Consider the following 19,720-nt stretch of genomic DNA (forward strand, 5'->3'; position numbering starts at 1 on the left):
GGGATTGTCAGCAACCACGAGGAACAGTTAGGAGATGCGAGGGGCAAACACATTTACAGATCCTCCAGAAGAAATTAACCCCGCTGATTTTGGACTCTGGGCTTCATTAACTGTAAAAGAATACATTTTTGCAGTTTTAAGCCTCCTGCTTTGTGGGAATCAGTTGCAACAGCCCAAGGAAATATGACAGCACCCACTTAGGAGGGGAAGGGATGAAGTGGCAATGATTGCGGGCAAAGAGAATGGGCCTCCCTGGAAATCTGTGTTCAATCTGCCCACATTAGTCTTGGGTTATGAGCTAAAATATGGTCTATGTGAAGGAAAACTTTTTTACAAAAATAATTATTTAGTTACTTATTTTTGGCTATCCTGGGTCTTTTTTTTTTTTTTTTTTTTGCTGTGTAGGCTTTTTCTCTTCTCGGGGTTCTCACTGTGGTGTCTTCCCTGGTTGCAAAGCATGGGCTCTTGAGCATGCAGGCTTTCTCGAGTTGTGGCACACGGGCTCCATGGTTGGGGCTCCCAGGCTGTAGGGCATAGGCATACTAACTGTGGCACAAGGGCTTAGCTGCTCTGCAACATGTGGGCTCTTTCTGGATCAGGGATCGAACCATTGTCTCTTGCACTGGCAGGAGGGTCCTTTACCACTGAGACACCAGGGAAGCCGTAACTTTTAACATAAATTTGCAATAAGAGTGTCCTGTGTTTCAGGTATTCCCAGGAGTGCTAGAAAAGGAGAGAAAAGAAACATTTCACATGGCGGTAATTCCATGAAATTCATTACCTGGGAGGGAATTTGTAGATGACTGCACAGATTATGATGCTAGAGAAGGAAGTAATGGTGCCTGTGGGGGCTTTCTTGCTGTGGACTGAGTATCTTGTGGCCAATCTCACTCTCCTGAGAGGGTGGGTGAGGGACTAAGAACCCACTATATCCATTCATGACTATAATTATGTTAATTTATACTGCAATGGTGTAGCCCCTGCTGATCCTTTAGGAAAGGCTTTAGAAGTCAAGGATTCCATAAAGCAATGCAATTAAGCCAATAACATAAGTAGCAGTTGAGGGTTGCAGGCATTGATAGCACCCATCCACCTCCCTTCATCCCAAAAGGGTACAGACCTAAGGCATCCCTGAGACTGACGAGTGGCACAAGAATCAGCCATCTAGCTCCCTTTTCACTCACATGGGCCGGATTCCATGAGGGTTCATGGGGACCATTTGGATCCTGATTTCTCTGTATTTCAAATTAACTCAGAGAAGCATATGGATGACTGTATTGTACTGCCTCTGGGCATTTTAGACTGATAATGTGTTCCAGTGTAGTCAAATGCATCTTCAATATTGTTGTGAGCTGATGGAGAGGAATTATGCACATTTTTAAAATTTGGCAAGACAAATAGAAGCTTATTTCTCAGTTCTGACACAATGGGTTTACCTTATGCCTTGTTTTCTCCAAATCTCGTTTCAGAAAACAAAGATGCCATTAACAAGCTCCCCATGGTTCTTCTTTCCCTCACCTGGCCCATTTCACTTCCTTTCCTTCTTTCCTTCCTGCTGTTCAAAGACAGAGCAGCCTGGAAGGAGTGTAATTAATGAGCTCCATCTCTGAGCAGCTGGGGGTGGGTGGACGGCGGGAGCCAGAAAGCAAAATGCAATTATCAAGGGGAGGATTTCAGTCCATTTGTTCATCTGCCTTTCTGATTGTGGAGGGGCAGTGAAAGGACAGCAGGATGGACCGGGGCCATCGCCCTGCAGGACATGAGAGAAGCAGAAGAAGAGCCCAGGGTGGGCAACAGCAGGCACGGAAGGGAACCGATGAAAGGATGCAAGGGACTTTCAGGGAGCAGCAGAAGAAAAAGGCAAAAATGAGATCAACCTTGAAAAATAAGCATTCCTGGAAGAAGTAGCAAGTCAAGTAAAGGGGAAGAGAGAAGAATAAGAACTGAAGAAAAGCAACTTAACACAAGCAAAGGTGTCAAGACTCACATGGGTTTTCAAAAAGCCTAAGAGCAGAGAAAGGGAACGAGATGAGGACCATAAAGAGCATAGTGGGGTCAACGATGGAAAAGGCTTATGATTTTTAAATTTGGTAGCCTGTGACGGAGGAATGGTATCAGTCAGCTACTTCTGCAAAACAAAGCATTCCCAAGGAAATCAGTGGTTTTAAGAAACAACAATCGCATATTCTTGTCTGTGTGGGTCACCTGCTGGCTGGTTCACCTGGGTTGGGCTTGCCCGGGAATCTCTGCTCTGAGCTGTGGGTCCAGCCAGACTTGGCTCCCTAGCACAGACTGCTCTCAGGCTGGTTTTTCCACACGTGCTTCCTCAAGGACCAAGGTGAGACGGATGCTATCTACCCAGAGCAAGGAGTTTCTCTGGCAATGGTGGAGGCTCAAGTTCTGGGCCATTTCAAGCTTCTGTTTACATGACATCTGCTAACATCCTGTTGACCAAATCTTGTCTTATGACCAAGCACAAAACTGCTGCTGCTAAGCTGCTTCAGTCGTGTCCAACTCTGTACGACCCCATAGACGGCAGCCTACGAGGCTCCCCCGTCCCTGGGATTCTCCAGGCAAGAACACTGGAGTGGGTTGCCATTTCCTTCTCCAATGCATGAAAGTGAAAAGTGAAAGTGAAGACACTCAGTAGTATACGACTCTTAGTGACCCCATGGACTGCAGCCTACCAGGCTCCTGTATCTATGGGATTTTCCAGGCAAGAGTACTGGAGTAGGTTGCCATTGCCTTCTCTGAACCACAAAACTAATGTGTAAGAAAATTTACTCATCTCCTGGAGGTGATAGTGAGGGAGTATGCAGTGGAAGAATGTTATAATCAGTGATAGATGTGAATAAGCAAGAATAATCATGAAGTTATCACAAGAGGGCTCTCGGATTGAAGCAAGACTGACTGAGAGACAGAAACGCACATATAATAGAACAAAGATACAACTTTATATGCTATGTATTTGCAAAGCCCAAGAACATCATGCCCTGGAACCATGATGTGAAGTGGAGGATTTCCACTTTCCTCCTCTCTGATCAACTTGTTTTGGACAAACATGTGGCCATGTTAAGATAGGTCAACCGAGGATCAGGTCATACCAAAATATCATATTACATAATTCTTTTTCCACTCATGCTGTTTATTCAATTCAGTCTCTGAGTATCAATTTTAATCAGCAAACACATTTACAATGCCATGCAAATTAATGTATCACACAGAATTAGAATGGGTAGGTTGGCTTATGGAAATATTTTAGTAGGCATGATGTGTGAGATTCATAAGACTGCAAACAAACTACAGTAGAGTATAATCAAGGCAGAGATGTGCAAAAGAAAATGGTCAAAGGCTTGAAAATATTGACTTACTGGGTCATTGTGAATAGAAAGAGGAGAGAACATCCCCGCAGTTTTCTCTAATAAATGTAATTAGGGAAAAGTCAATATAATCAAGTTATACCAGTATGGATATTTGGCATGGATATGTCAAATTACTATAACTCAAAGTAGGTCAGAAGGCAGCACACCATCGTTTCAGCTTAGTTGCAGAATGAACATTTGGTCTGACATGTTACTTCAGTTTCTTGTGTCTCAGTTTCCAATTTTTGAAATAAAGTCCTTCTACTATTTAAACTGTAACCTTCCTTCTGGCTTCTGCCCCCAAGTGTTAATTAAGCATATATGTGTAACTTGATATTTGGTGGTGCTAAGATGAAGATGTGACAGTTCTGTTCTCAAGGGGCCTAGAACCTAGTGGGGTGGGGTGGGATATAAAATACATCATATGAATTAAATGTGGCAAGTGTCATGTAGAGAAATGTTTTGGAGACCTTGGGAGAGTAGAGAAGAAGGAGGTCCAGGGTCATGTGCAGGTTGAAATTTGCACTGCGTCCTGAAAGACTGATGGCAACTAGGGCTTCCCTGATAGCTCAGCTGGTAAAGGATCCACCTGCAATGAAGGTGACCCCAGTTCGATTCCTGGGTCAGGAAGATCCCCTGGAGAAGGGATAGGCTACCCACTCCAGTCATCTTGGGCTTCCCTTGTGGCTCAGCTGGTAAAGAATCCGCCTGCAATGCGGGAGACCTGGGTTCAGTCCCTGGGTTGGGAAGATCCCCTGGAGAAGGGAAAGGCTACCCACTCCAGTATTTTGGCCTGGAGAATTCGGTCACAAAGAGTCAGACAAGACTGACGACTTTCACTTTCAAGGAAATGTTTCAATCAACTGAAGTGGGGGAAAGAAAGCATTCCAGGTGAAGGTAGAAATGACATAGGAATGCAGGTAGGAGAAGGCCCATTTGTGGATGTGCGTGGAAAATCAACTGTAGAGTCTGAATCAGGCATGAGCCTAGAAAGAAGCTGAGGGCGCTGCTCAAGAGTCAATAGTGAGACACTGAAGAATTCTCAGTGAAAAAGTACCAGTGTGGGTTTGCATTTTTCCATGGCTCACACCACTGGAAGACAGATCTTCAGGGGTACAAAGCTGGAGGCAGAGAAACCAAGTAAGAAGCAATACAACAATGTTAATATAACATTCTATTATAATAAGAAACTATAAGAATCCAAGCAAAGGCACTAAAGTAGGGACAGGGAGAGGGAACAAGTCAGTAAATATTTGAGAAAACAAAATTAAAGGAGATTAGCAGTTCATATTAGGACATGCTGGGCTGACTTCTCAGTGGAGAATCCAAGAAGAGATACACATAAGCATTGTTATTTACTTGAGGTTGAGAGACAGGAAATCAAGATCCTTGAATTATATCAAAGACAAACATGGTATTACAACCAGGAACTGTGCTTCTTAGTGGACCTCGTGGGAGGTGAGTTTTAGCAGGCTCTAGACAACAGAAATCATTGCAGATGGTGATTGCAGCCATGAAATTAAAAGACGCTTACTCCTTGGAAGGAAAGTTATGACCAACCTAGATGGCATATTCAAAAGCAGAGACATTACTTTGCCAACAAAGGTCTGTCTAGTCAAGGCTATGGTTTTTCCAGTGGTCATGTATGGATGTGAGATTTGGACTGTAAAGAAAGCTGAGCACCGAAGAATTGATGCTTTTGAACTGTGGTGTTGGAGAAGACTCTTGAGAGTCCCTTGGACTGTAAGGAGATCCAACCAGTCCACTCTAGAGGAGATCAGCCCTGGGTGTCATTTGGAAGGAATGATGCTAAAGCTGGAAGTCCGGTACTTTGGCCACCTCATGCAAAGAGTTGACTCATTGGAAAAGACTCTGATGCTGGGAGGGATTGGGGGCAGGTGGAGAAGGGGACGACAGAGGATGAGATGGCTGGATGGCATCACTGACTTGATGGAAGTGAGTTTGAGTAAAGTCCGGGAGTTGGTGATGGACAGGGAGGCTTGGCATGCTGCAGTTCATGGGGTCGCAAAAAGCCAGACACGACTGAGTGACTGAACTGAACTGAGACAACAGTATGTATGTAATGAGAAATTCTAAGACATGTCTATTTCTTAAACACAAAAGTTAGTATTAACAAACATTGTCTTATTTTTTGAATTATTTTTTATAGATTTTTTTTGGCCACACCCATGGTATATGGGATCTTAGTTCCCCAATTAGGGATTGAATCAATACCCCCTGAATTGGAAGTTCAGAGTCTTAACCACTGGACTGCTAGGGAAGTCCCCCCCAAAAATTGCTTTTAAATGAAAACAAAATTATCAACAGATTTTTCCAAATTAGTATTTTCAAGTGTACCAATTTTATGTGAGCTTTTACAATACAGTATTCTTGTTATTACCTAGCAAATAACTGTTTTTTTATTTTATGTATTCCATCTGATTTTAATTTTGGAGCCTACCTAATGTTGATTTACTCCTGAGGAAACATCACACACACACCCCAACCCCATCTTTTTGATTGAAGTTTTCTGAAATAGTCTATGCCCCCCAGAAGAAAAAGAATCAATATTGTCTTTTCATTTTGCATCTTTCTCTGGCAAATATGGGAAACCATAAAAAAAAAACAAAACCTATATTACAAAGAATGATGCCCCAAGACAGCAGAAGAAAGAATGCTCAAAGAGAGAAGGACCCACGATTTTCCACCCAGGCACATTTTCTCCTGATTCAAAGGAAATCAAAGAGCACGGGTCGTGTACTACATATGTGTTGCCGTGCCGGTAGACGAGAAAAGAAGTGGAAAGATTTAAGAGAACTGGGAAGGGTCTGAAAAGGCACATGTACTGCAATGGGGGGGAAAGTCACACAACATTTGCCTTTTAGTTTCTAAGGTCAAAAATCACTTGAAGGAACATCTGGGAATAAAACAAAGACCTTTTGCTGCTAAAATTACATCCACAGTCTATCATTTCTTCATTCTATTTCCTAAAGGGTCGTGACTTAAAAATTCACATGAATTGTTAACATGTAAGAAGGGTGGATACTTGTAAAATGCATTGTGAAATTATTTCATAATGATTTTTGAGATCTCTAAGAGGAATATGCAAATCTAAGCTGCCAGTTTTAATGAGTTGTCAGATATATGTATATGCAAAACTGATTCGCTTTGCTGTACGGCAGAAATGCATTATAAATCAACTATATGCCAATAAAAATTTTAAAAGATAAGTAAAATTTTTAAGAAAAAGAAGAGAAGACCCTAGAGTAAAGGCTTTGCTCTGCCATAGAGGAGTCTAGACCTCTGACACTCCAGTAAAACCCCCAGAGGAGCCGTGTCTTTCTGAGACTTTCCAGAAAGGTTGACAGCAGCTGAGAGGTGGTGCACAGATTCTGTAGTTCAACTCAGTAGAGGTGGGTGACAGTCTGTGGTTGGGCCCACAACTTGGCATGTCCCCTCCTATCTCTTGTCCTTTGGCATTTTCCTTCTGGGTGGGGGAGCTCTGTGCTTCTCAAACCTGCTATTGAACTGCCTGTGGGGCATTTTACAAATAAAGCTGTTCAGGCTCCATTCCCAGACAGCTTTTCAGTGTTGGAGCACATGCGTTCTCCAAAAATAAAATGCATGTAAAAAAATTCAGTCGGTAGTTTTGTTGCACTGCCTGGGTTAAAAATCAGAAAGAGAAAAGACAGGAGGAAAGGAGGAAAGAAAGAAACCAAATAAGCCCACTTGGATGGATCCTTACCCCTGTGTATTGAAATTCTGGGCAATACTCTGCTGGGCCATTTCCTTTCCATTCCCATACCTAAACAGAAGCCCATGTGGTAAGCGTACTCGCACAGTGGATCTGATATGCCACATCTTGCCAATTTTAGTAGCAGTGGGATGCAGAAAGCTACCTGTAAGCAGGACATCACAGAAAGCTGCCATCTAAATCTGAACTCTGCTGGAATTCAGAGTTCCATGCCAGGTTGGGGAACAGAAGGGAACAGAGGACAACAACTGATTCTAGGCGTGCTCAGCTGCTCAGTCCCGTCTGATTCTTCGGGATTCCATGGACTGTAGCCCACCAGATTCCAGGTACTGGTGAGTTATTGCAAAGAACCATTCCAACAGCACATGTTGTTGAATCAACTCTGAAAACATTTAAAGACACTGTGTTTCCAGGAAAATCTTCAATGTTCTCTAAAGAGACTACAGGTTGAACACCCACCGAAGAGTCTTTTTTACTGCTGAAAGGACTCTCTCAGTTGAGAGGGAAGTTGGTGAAATTCTCTTCTATTTTCCTTTTATGCCAACTAGTTTATTGATTTATCAAACACCGGGTGAACTGGTTTTTAAAAGTGGTAAAAATTTCAGGCCTCCTGCATCTTTTAAATATTTAACCACCTTTCGTGGTCAAGGGTACTCCTACTTTCCTCCGCTCAGATTGCAACTTAGAGAGGCTGGTTTTGTTGATTTCTTTCCCTAGAGCTTGATTTGATGTTTTGGATATGAATCAAAGAACATTAATGAGCATTTCAGTCTAAGCAAAGGATCTCTACATACAATAATCACACGTCTTGAGCCAGACCTATTTGCAGTTATTTTCAGTTAGAAGTAGCTATAGGCTTCGAAAAAGACAACATAAATAAAGTCTCTCCCATTATACACCCACAGCAGTGTAATTTTTAGACTAACATACAGTCAAGAAATAGATCAGATTTTTTTAAAAAGAAAATGGCATTGGCTAAATTTTCTAGATTATATTTTTAAAGAAATAATCTATAAGAACTGCCAAAGGATGGCTGTTAATAGACCTGTTTCTTGCAGGAAGTAAGATGGCAGAGTTCCCAATAATAATTAGGTAGTTGGAGCAACTATCTTATGTAGAATCCATTTCCTTACCATTTCTTCTTCTGTTTTCATTATATAGGTATTTTATCCTGGGTTCCTCTTATAAAAATCATTGATCACTAATCTCTCCTCGAGAAGCTTCTGGTTTTTTGGATGCAACTATGAAAAGCTGCATGATAACTTGAAAAGGAAGCATATTATTTTAGTATATTCTTTGTAGTTTCCAGGCTAATAAAGAGCTCTCACTAGGTCTGTAAGTGTGAACCCAATAGTATAATATAAAATGAAGAAGCTGTCACAGGTGGGGTTCCCCCAGGAAGCTGACTCAGAAACAAAGACTTAGAGGCAATGGGATAATGAAAAAGTGCTCTTGGGATCAAAATCCCTAGAAGGGAAGTGAGAAAAGCAAAATTGGGCAGAAAATTGAAATGGAGCTGTGATAGTCTTGCAGTCTCAAAGGTCACAGAGAGCTCCACAGGGAGTCTGAAAGTAACAAGACCTTTCAGAAGGTTGAGTTGGAGCCAAGGGGCCAAGGCTTTATTCCCCCAAGCTGCTGCATCACTGAACATGCACCAACTGAAATGGGAGCATGGCCTTGGCTCTCTTTAGTGTGACAGTGCCCGTATGGGCTGGTAGCTGAGGCTTTCTACCCTACAGCATTCCCTACACTCTTAAGTGGGGGATCTGGGTGGTGTCTGCCTATATCTGCTGCATTATCTGTAGTGATTCAGTGATGACTGAAGAACCCAAATGGTTCAAGGTCATCTGTGAGCAAATTTACCTGGTCTGCCATGCTTTACTTTAATGGAAAGGATGAATGAGTCAAGTTTGAGGGTTGGAATAGTCCTTGTTTTGTTATTGCTAACTGGAGGGCTCAGAGCCAACCAACCAATAGCAAAGTCATCACCCATCGCTGGACATCAGGCCTTGAGGAACATTCCTCCAGGGGTAGGATAATATTAAAATCCAACAGACAACTAGTTAACTATACTTTTCATTACCAACTCCATAAGAACAAAGTATGATTATATATTAGTATTTTTGCATGTAGCTGTGAACGTTAAATGTACTTTCTTTGTTCATTTCAACTGAGGTTTATTGACTGAGCATACATTGCTTGGAATGGGTACACACATTTTTTTTTTTTTTCTATTGCTTGAGCTTTCTGCAGAAGCGAAGAGCTTTCTACTTGTGGGCTCTCTAAGAAGCACCCATGGAAGAGGTCCTGAGTGGTGTGAAAAGGTGGGTAATGCACAACTCAGACAGTCCAATGGCCAGCTTCTTTCCCAATGATGGGGGCTGGCAACTGGAAACCCAATGAGGCTGAGGGTGTAATTAACAGAAAGAAACAGTGTGCATCCTGAACTGAGTTACCTTCATGTATTTAATCCCTGACTCAAATTTTTAAAAATTATCAATGTATGTTTCTTATTGCTCTGTCATCCTGTGGTTATACAATCACATGAATGTGGGGCTGCCTGGCTGAATTGCCATGTGATGGAGCTGGATGAGTGGAGTATTGACCCACTTCGAATGAATGTATTAGAGGAAGGATAATCAGTTGCAGAAAACTGAACCCTGGATTTCCCTTCTAGCTGCTCCATAAAAGATGGTCAGAATGTCAAGGTTTTCCAGCAGTAATATTTTTTGAGCTCTTATGTTTATCTGTAAGCTCGCCTCTGCCACTGCACTCTTTCTGCAGATATCAGCATATTCTCCACAAACTGGTGATTGCTCGCATTAGCCTGTGGTATTCATCTCAAGAGCTCATCAAGCACCATTTGTCTCCTCTGAGCTTCTGATTTTTGAAAATGCCTTTACCTTCCTCCCCAGGCTCTTAACTACAGAGTTTCTGCAAAGACATTTTTCAGTATATTGGACATCACACAACTATTTTGTCTTTGGTTAGACTTCCTAAAGCTCTCTGTGAAGTCACTTGCTGCTTTGTCATTAACAGAGCTAGAGGAAAAAGAAGAGGGGGGCACTTGGGAAGGGCTTTTTTCCCCCTGGGTTTTACAAATAACTTTTTTGATAAAGATCAGAAGAAAATGATTAAAGGAGAACTGATAATGAGCAATGCAAAATCAAGATCAAATGTGCTTGTCTTGTGACTTGCTGGTTCGAACAACAAAAACAACAGCAAAACTAATGAATCAAAAAGGAAGTTAAAACAGGCTACCAGAAACTTGCAAGAAGCACATGAGAATGAGTGTTGAAAACAGTGAAAATGAACTTGGGGATGGAGAGGAGGAGGAGGGTCCCCTAGAGGGACAGTGGCCAGTCTACCATGGCCTGAGAAGCATGAAGCCCAGGGCTTCAAGAATAACGAAACTTAGACCCTTGACTACCTGCAGAGCTTCCATGTGATGGAAAGGAGACACCATCAAGGTTGGCACATGGGATCTGATTCACTGATTTTCCTCATCAGTTGTTTCTCATTCTTTTCACCTCTGAGCTGTTTCTCAGTTGGTGAGCATCAACCCAGACTTAGCAGCCAAAGGGAGAGACAGTGCCATTGAAAAAGTCTGCCAGCCTGGAGGGCATTCTGGAAAAGCCTTCAATGGAAAAGGCATCCGAGTTGGATACCTGGAGTTCCTGGATCTGTTGTGGTTCCGACATCCCTGGCTAAGCCCAAGTTTACGAGGGAGGCAGGTCTCCTGAATTGCATGTTATTTTTAAGAAGTAATTTTCATGCAATTCTGTGCAAATAAAATGCCAATATAGAAATTTTAAAATTTAGACCTATTGGTTCTGACACTCCTGCCAAGAATAGTGACATCGGTAAGGACTTTCATGGTGCTGATTGTCAATTTTCTTTCATTCGTTTATTTGGGTCTCATTATGATCATCTGGTATTTTCAATTTGTGGATGAAGATGCAAAAATTCAGAGAGGTTAAGCAATTTGCCTAAGACCACTCTCCTGGAGAAGATTTCCAACTGAGCAGAAAAGTTACCCCAGGCCAGTTCTATTCACATTGTCTCAGGTAAGGGACAAGGTTAAAGCCATCACAGGTCTGAATATTCAGGAATGATTTCAGTCGATAATGTAAACTGCTTTTGTATTCAGGCATCAAATCATGCGTGCCAAACTTTGATTTGGAGACTAAGATCACCGCAGAAGCATATGGCCCCGTCTCTGGGAATTTTTTAAGTGGCTATTTCCTACATGCAATCCAACTATGCAGGAGCAGAGAGGAGGGTAAGCTTTTCTTGATATTTTATGTCAATAAAATGTCTTGAAACTTTAAGTCATCAGATACAGTATCGCTTGCTAAAATCTGGAATGTTGATTCCTATATAATAATCAAAACCTCAAGTGGGATTTGAAGTTAAACTTCTTTCTTTCACCAGCTGGTGCTTTTTGTAGGTGGGAAGCTAGGGAAATGGGCGTGGGCAGCCTTCTGCCTTTATTCCCTGCTTCTCTTGTTAACTTTCAGTTCTGATGCCATTTAGGTCAGAGAGGGGAGGATGAAGCATGGACGATGCAGAAGTTAGAGAAACAGGAAAGGGTTTTGTGCTCTTGAGAACAGCTCCTCTTCAAACTCATTTTTTTTTATGAAGCCTCTTTGTGGTTTCTTCGAAGGCCCTCTGATCTCACACCCTCACAGGACACCTACCTGTGGTGGCCTTTTTACACGTGATGCATTTCCTTTGGTACATAACTTGTTTCTCAGCTGGACCCAGGAATCTGGGATTATCTTCAGATTCTTTTTCCCCGGGTCTCCTCATGTCTCTGGGCAGCCCCATTGGACAGAACCCAAGATAATTCCATTTAAGTTATTTTCCAGTTTCTGGTCCATGGGTAGCACTCTTGGATCCTTTGCCCTCTATAATAAACCAAATCCTAATAGAAGAACAACTTTCTCTTTTTCTCCACAGTACAAGCTGCTAAAACATTTCCAACATCCTATATTATTTAAGTGGGCCAATATACTACTTCAATGCAAAAAACACACAAAAAATCAGGCCAATATAGTCCTCAAATGCAAAAAACCATGTATTTTTGAAGTTCTTGGAATAGTCTCATTGAAGATTTTCTTACGTAGGCTTGAGGTGAGAGGAAAATACTCCTCCCAGTATTTCGGAATGGGACTCACCACCAGCATCTATCTTAGAAAGTTTGTTTTCAAACCAAAAAACAACTTTTGACAATGCTTTTAGACTAACAGTATGGAGAAAGGGTTCAAGAATTCTTTAAGGGATCACAGGCTTCCCATTTGAACTTTTTCAGGGTGAGCACCATGGAATGTGGCATCATTGACCTATGTCTTCATGGAAATAGAGAGGGAAAGAGACCCATTTTAACACCTATTCCTCCAGGGAAATGTGTACACCAGTAAGGGAACACATGTATTCAGAGCGTGCACTGAGCCCAGGATCTCAATTCATGCTTTGGGGTTCTCAAAGTGTTTAGGTCTATTTAACTCAAGAAAAGCTTCATGTTCTTGAAATTTCTAATAAGCAGGAGTACTCTGGCTTCATAAATCCTGTGTCATGCATGGGCTCTTTCGATGTAGGATGCACATATAATGAACCAAATCACTTCGAAAACCCTTCCGTGAAAGTATACTGCAAATCACTGCAAGAGCCTGAAGGGCTAAGGGAGTCATTTCCAGTCATGGCTTTCAAGAGCACTTTTAATTTAAAGTAGCTCACAGAGCGTTCTGGATTTCCCAAATAATGCATGTTATAAATGCCTTGCTGTGGAAAAAGTTGACCAAGTCCAGCACATTTGAGCCAGTGAGTCAATATCCTCCTTTCTGAATACATTCTCAAGGAGGCTGCCAAGCACCAAGACTTTGACCAGCTAACATGTGCGACTCTGCTTCATTACTTCAGTGTTGACTGGTTCCAGCGAAGGCTGCAATACATAAGCATCAGAACACCCAGCAAGGGAAGGTGTTCTGATCAGCCACCTCTGTTAAGACCTTTGCTCTCAGTCAATGACAAGGAGGAGCTGGCCCTGGACATCACCCGCTAGCTCCCAAGCCAACAAGATGGCAGAACACAGGCAGTCATGACCCGCCTTTCTTGCTCTCCTTCAGATTATATCAGAGTTGGCTGGCTAGTAGGGGGAACCTCCCTGATGGTTCAGTGGGTAAAGAATCTGTCTGAAATGCAGGAAACACAGGAGATGTGGGTTTGATCCCTGGGTCAGGAAGATCTTCTGAAAGAGGAAATGGCAACCCACTCCAGTATTCTTGCCTGAAAAAGCCCATGGACAGGGTAACTTCGAGGGCTATAGTCCAAAGGCTTGCAAAGAGTCAGACACGGCTGAGTGACTAAGCATCACCTATTAATAACTAGTAGGGATAAATGCAAGGGAGTTCTGGGCCCAAACGTCATGGCTCCTCAGCTTTCTAGCTGTTGTATGACTGCTCCAGGCTTCATTTTTAAATCAAGGATTGGAAAAGAAACAGTACTTCCCCACAGATCAGTTGGGAGGACTGAGTAAGGTAATACACATAGAAAGCTCAGGAAAATGCTTACTCCATGCTGAATGTGACTTATTTTACACCTAAAATAGGTTATTTATGCTGGTACAGCTCAAGTCTTCCACTCTGAGTGGCTGACAGCCATTGCCTTTGGGCCAAGTTATGGTTCACAAAGCACTTTCACACACATTACAGATAATCCAACCACCGCCAGATTTGAGTGCATGGCCTTACGTTTTAAAGAAGTGGAATCATATTGAACTTGCAGCTTTGTATACTATGTATACTTTTTTCATGTAACAGAATTTTTTATATTCCTCACATCATTAAGTATATTTCAAAACAAGTTTTAAAAAGCTGCATTTTCCTTCCTATGGACATACCAACCTTCATTTAACTCAACCTCTGGTTGAGGACTAAGTATGCCTTTTTTTTTTTTTTAATTTTATTTTATTTTTAAAACTTTACATAATTGTATTAGTTTTGCCAAATATCAAAATGAAAGTATGCTTTTTTAAAATCATAAATAATGCTTCAGTGAAGAGCATTAAATGATTCCTGACCATATTTCTGATTATTTTCTTAAGATATACCTAAAGAGGGTATGGACATTCTTAAGTCTCCTGATACAGTGCTAAATTACTTTCTAGAAAATTTATTTGTGTTCAGTTTTTATAAGTTTTCTTACATTTATTTCCTCAACTAATTGCAAAATCCATTTTTTTTGCAAATTGTGACAAATTACATGCAACATATAGTTTCCTTTCTTAACCATTTTTAAGGGTACAATTCAGTAGTGTTATAAATATTCTTAAAACTAAGACCATGGCATCTGGTCCCATCATTTCATGGCAAATAAATGGGAAAACAATGGAACCAGTGACAGACTTTATTTTTCTGGGCTCCAAAATCACTGCAGATGGTGACTGCAGCCATGAAATTAAAAGATGCTTGCTCCTTGGAAGAGAAGTTATGACCAACCTAGACAGCATATTAAAAAGCAGAGATATCACTTTGCCAACAAAGTCAAAGCTATGGTTTTTCTAGTAGTCATGTATGGATGTGAGAGTTGGACTATAAAGGCAGCGGAGCACCGAAGAACTGATGCTTTTGAACTGTGGTGTAGGAGAAGGCTCTTAAGAGTCCTGTGGACAGCAAGGAGATCCAAACAGTCCATCCTAAAGGAAATCAGTCCTGAATATTCATTGGAAGGAATGCTGAAGTGGAAATTCCAATGCTTTGGTCACCTGATATGAAGAACTGACTCATTTGAAAAACACTCTGATGCTGGGAATGATTGAAGGCGGGAGGAGAAGGGGACGACAGAGGATGAGATAGTTGGATGGCATCACTGACTTGATGGACATAAGTTTGAGGAAGCTCCAGGAGTTGGTGATGGACGGGGAAGCCTGGTGTGCTGCAGTCCATGGGGTCGCAAAGAGTCGGTCATGATTGAGTGACTGAACTGAACTGAACTGATTGTTGCACAAGGATATCTAGAACTTAATCATCTTGCAAAGCTCTTCCCACTGGTAACCACTAGTGTGGTGTCTGTATTTTTGAGCCCGTTTCTTTTTTTGTTATATTCACTATTTTAGATTAGTAATATCATATGGTATTTGTCTCTCTGAGACAAGCTTACTTTTTTACAGATCCTGTGCTAAGAGTTTTATATTGAGAAACTCATTTACTTCTTATACCAGATGCACAAGGAATTTATGGTTCTCCTCTCTTCCCAAACGATGACAGAATGGCTTACAGAGAGGAAGCAAGGTGCCAGCATTCCATTAAATGTATGGATGGGGACAGCCCACCATCAAATACCTAAACCCTGGACACCATCACAAACTGCCTTCCTGAAATCTCTTCACAGCCCCAGAAGATGCAAGTATACGGACAGATGTGTGTCCTGTTACCACAATGCCGCAGCTGTGGCCCATACTACCCGGAACCTCATCACAGACCTCAGACCCGGGGGCAGAGGAAGGCTGGCCACACACAGCACCCAGAAGGGGCTTCCTCCAGCCTCTTTGAAAGACACCTCCTGGTGTGTCTAGCACAGACAAGCTGATATGAAGTTTTTACAATATGGACAAGTCAATCCATGCTTCAAACTAAAAAAAAAATCTGCTTTCAGAAAATTAAAAGAAATCTACCAATAAAGGAACTGAGAAATAGCCTTTCAGATGAAAGCAAAATGCTGACACAATGTCAATTTCAACTGAAGAAAATAGGCCACCTCTTGGAGAGTGAAATTTCCATGCCTTCAGGCATTACACCTATGGAGTGAGTCTGGCCCTGATGCATCCAGTCTAAATAAATCTTATTTCGTATTCCTCAGATGACTATTAAAATAGGGTTACAAGGAGTGTCTCTTATGAACGCAGGGCCTATTGCAAGTGATTACAGGAAAAAGCAATAATGTCTGCCTTTGTTATGAGAGTAGTTTACAATTAGCAGGAAATGCCATTGTGCCAGTATATGCCGTAGGGGACGGGGCACTAGAGAATTTGAGGTACAAATCATATTTTGCAAGTGGAGAAAGAAGATGGGCAGTAGCTCGCCTTATCAGTACTCCGCCTTAATAAAAAGGGTGAGTGCCAGAGTCTCATCCTAGGAAAAGGAAGATTAAGCCAGAGTGCCTTATCACTCTGCCATGAGAGACTCAGGGTGTCAGAATTAAGTCCTGCAGGGTCACAGCGTGAGACGAGGATAATGTGCAGAGACAACTCAAGCATCAATATTCCAAAAAGCAACTGGATAATTGCTTCATATCACATCTAACTCACTATGATAATGTCAGAGTCATCGCTCCTCAGATACCAGGGGCGGCTGCACCGCAATTCTCATCCTGGCCTGGCTTGGTCTGCGTGTGCTCATGTGTCCCTCTCGCCGCCGCTCGAGTGCCTCCTTGCAGACGTGGCGCTCAGACTCGTAGATTAATCCCCCAGGCGGGGCACAAGGGTTGCTTCTGAACTACAGAGACTGAAGTGCACTGATTTAATATTTACGTCTTACTGGTAAAAGCTCGAATCCATCTGACAAAGGCTGATGAGAAAGGGATGCTTTGCAAAGAGAACCTAGGCTTGGAAGCATGCTTTGGGTTTTTTTCAGCTCTCCTGTTACATCTCTTTTGTACTTTATTCCTGAGATTTTTGAATAATGAAGACAACTGTGACAATAGGTCTGAAGAAGGACTGTTTTCAGCTTTTTCATGGGAAAAGATAAATAAAACTTAAGGGGACTGGGGACTTGTTGTTTTGTTCATGCTCTCCCTTTCCTATTTTTTTGGGAGGGGATCTCACTACCTATAGAATTCATTACTGGGAACTTCGGCAAGAGCTGGACCTAGGAAGATAAGACAAGGGAAGAAATACAAGCTTTCCTGACTATGAGCGTTAAATTAGCATCTCTGAGCTAGTCTGAGAAGTCAGAGGAAAACATGATCAAACAGTCTGGGTGGTAGAGATTTTCCTGTTTTCAGACTAAGGGCCAACTTTGCCTCTGTATTTTTCAATATCAGAAACATGCAACCCTTGAAATGCTCATCTCTGGTCTGAAATAGACAATAGCTGGCTGTAAAAAACACACAAAAAAACTTTAATCCATATCTACCAATCTGGACTCTCAGTAATAATGGTGATCATTTATTGAGCAGTTACTACGTATCAAGAGTTGAAATGCTTTACATATATTAACACACATTATGTAATTTAATTCTCAGTCACTCTCTGTGGTCTTACTTCATCCCCATTTTACAGATAAGAATGCTAAAGCATTGAGGTTTCCCTCCCTGGACAAATAGCTACTAAGTAGCAATCAGGATTTAAACTTCCTAAGCCAGACTAGGGAGACTTTAAAATTGCCCAGGATGGCAGAGTACCCACTATGATGCTATGAGTCAACTGACAATCAACTAACCAAAAACTGGCTGTCCTTTATATTGTTCATCAAATGCTTTATAACTCATAGCTGGTCTAAAAGTGCAGCAAAACCACTTTAGTCTAGATTAGCAATTCACATTATCATTTAAAAAAGCCAAAAGAAAGGGAGGAGGGGAAAGTAAGGTTACTCAGTGCCTACAGACAAATAGAAGCTTAATTTCCTGTCATACAGATAATTAGGCACCAAATAGGTCCCTAAGGTAATTAAAAGCATAATAAACCTAATGAAACAAGGGCTGCATCATGGTTAAAGAGGAAAAAATAAAAGTCATAAATCACTAGTAAATGATGAACTTCCACAGCTGGTAGGCTGTGCTTGTTTTAACAAAAACCTACTGGCCTTCGGCCAAATCAGGGGTTGAGCTCCAGGTCAGCTATGAATGGCCCAGCATCACCAAGGTCAGTGACCAACCTGTTATTTCCCACTTGTGGGACAGAGGGGCAGCAGCAGAGCCTGGAAGGATCAGAAGCCTGAGAGCTGTTCAGGTGCCCCGCATCTTGGTGCTGCACTGGTTACCACACGCACAGAAGGAGTGCCTCTGAGGCACCCTGACTAGTTGGGAGAGCATGGGGGAGAGGTGAGGGGCCCAGTAGAGACCCCAGGCTCATACCAGCACTTCTGGATGTGCTCACACCTAGCTATGCCATGTCCTAAGCTGCTGACGATATTTCTTCCAGCCTGAGGCCTGGTGAAAATACACCACCAAGGTTATGCTTAAGATCTTTTATGGACTAACTTCAATCACCTAGACCACCAATCCTCTGCTATCTTGATGGCCTAAACTGAGAAATAAAATAGATATTTTAATAATCAATTTCATGATTTAAATTGCAGATCAGAAAATCATGTTGAGTACCCTGGAAAATGAGGACTCAAATGAAATAAAGACAGTGAATATAAAACATTAGAAGAGAAATGGTCAACAATATTGCTTATTGAGATTTGGAGTTGGCTGTACAAAGGAGCCCTGGATAGGAAATCAGAAGGCCATGGTTTGAATTCCATCTGTGCCCCTCGTTGCTGTGCAACTGTAAGCAAGATACCTAATATCTCTGGGCCTCTATTTTCTAAAACTCTAAAATGGAGTTAAGAATTCCTGCCTCATGGTTTTCTATGAAGATTAAACAAGTTAAAGCCTGTGGAAATGACTGGCAAGCTTTGTAGCATGTAGAGAATTCTCAATAAAGTAAGTTGCAGGTAAATCTGAAGCAATGCCAGATGTAACAATATTAATACAATGGCCATGGGTCTGGGTTGGAGAAATCTGTTCCATTTCTTCACCAGGAACAAAAATGTCAATTTCATGACCTGATTCCTAATTGAGATTGGTGGCTATGTGTGGGTTTTCTACTGTGTTCTATATTTGACCTACTACCAGATTGTTTGAAATATCATCATTTTACAGTATATTTTAGTATCTATAAGTCTTTCCTCATTACTCTTGTAGACTTTTCCAGCTAAACTTGTTGGTTTACTTTTCCATGTGCACTCTAGGAATACCATCTTTAGGTAAAAAAAAAAATTCATGCTGGCATTTTAATAAATGTAAATAAATCCTGATCAAATTTATTTCTTATCTAAAGAAAATTGACACTTGCATGAATTTAAACCTTGCTCCTCAAGAACACTGCATCTTCTTCCATTGGTTCAAGCCCTTTTTGTACACTTAGGATATCTCTTAAAAATTTATTTTTAACAGAAGGATAATTTCTTCACAATATTGTGCTGGTTTAAAAATAAAAGAGAGACACTGCATCACAACGAGGTTTCCTGCAGTTGGGAAAAAGAGCCCCCAAGCACAGGGGTGCAGGCCGAGGCGGCTGGGCCTCAGCTGGAGCACGGGGCTGGGGGCACGAGCAAGGCATGGACAGCACATGCTGCCCATGGTGGGACCTGAAATCGGCCTGTGGCGGGCTGCCCTCTCTACGGGCATCTCAGCATCACTGTGTATCCGATTAGCAAACTCCATCTTGGGAGGTCTGATGCAAACAGCACTTCTAGTAAAAAAAACAATCCAGGGAAATTGTTCCTCTTTTCAGTTGAGTGACAGGATGGTGAGTTCATTCTCAGACAGGGCAAGACAGCCAGGGAGAGAGCTGGCATTCAAGGGAGAATAAAACACCGCACCAGGAAACCCGGGG

At 41.9% G+C, this 19,720-nt stretch overlaps 1 protein-coding gene and 1 long non-coding RNA gene across 4 annotated transcripts in view; one reads left to right on the forward strand and one right to left on the reverse strand.

The window, feature by feature from the left end:
• Positions 1-19,720, reverse strand: part of MACROD2 (mono-ADP ribosylhydrolase 2) — a 2,318,987-nt gene that overhangs the window by 494,922 nt on the left and 1,804,345 nt on the right. The window lies entirely within an intron of this gene.
• On the forward strand, positions 10,422-11,789 carry LOC123329286. The gene is made up of 4 exons (XR_006640012.1): positions 10,422-10,979; positions 11,074-11,183; positions 11,267-11,398; positions 11,653-11,789. It is a non-coding gene; the product is annotated as an uncharacterized LOC123329286 (long non-coding RNA).

Source organism: Bubalus bubalis, chromosome 14, assembly GCF_019923935.1.
Source record: "Bubalus bubalis isolate 160015118507 breed Murrah chromosome 14, NDDB_SH_1, whole genome shotgun sequence".
NCBI classification, from domain to species: domain Eukaryota; kingdom Metazoa; phylum Chordata; class Mammalia; order Artiodactyla; family Bovidae; genus Bubalus; species Bubalus bubalis.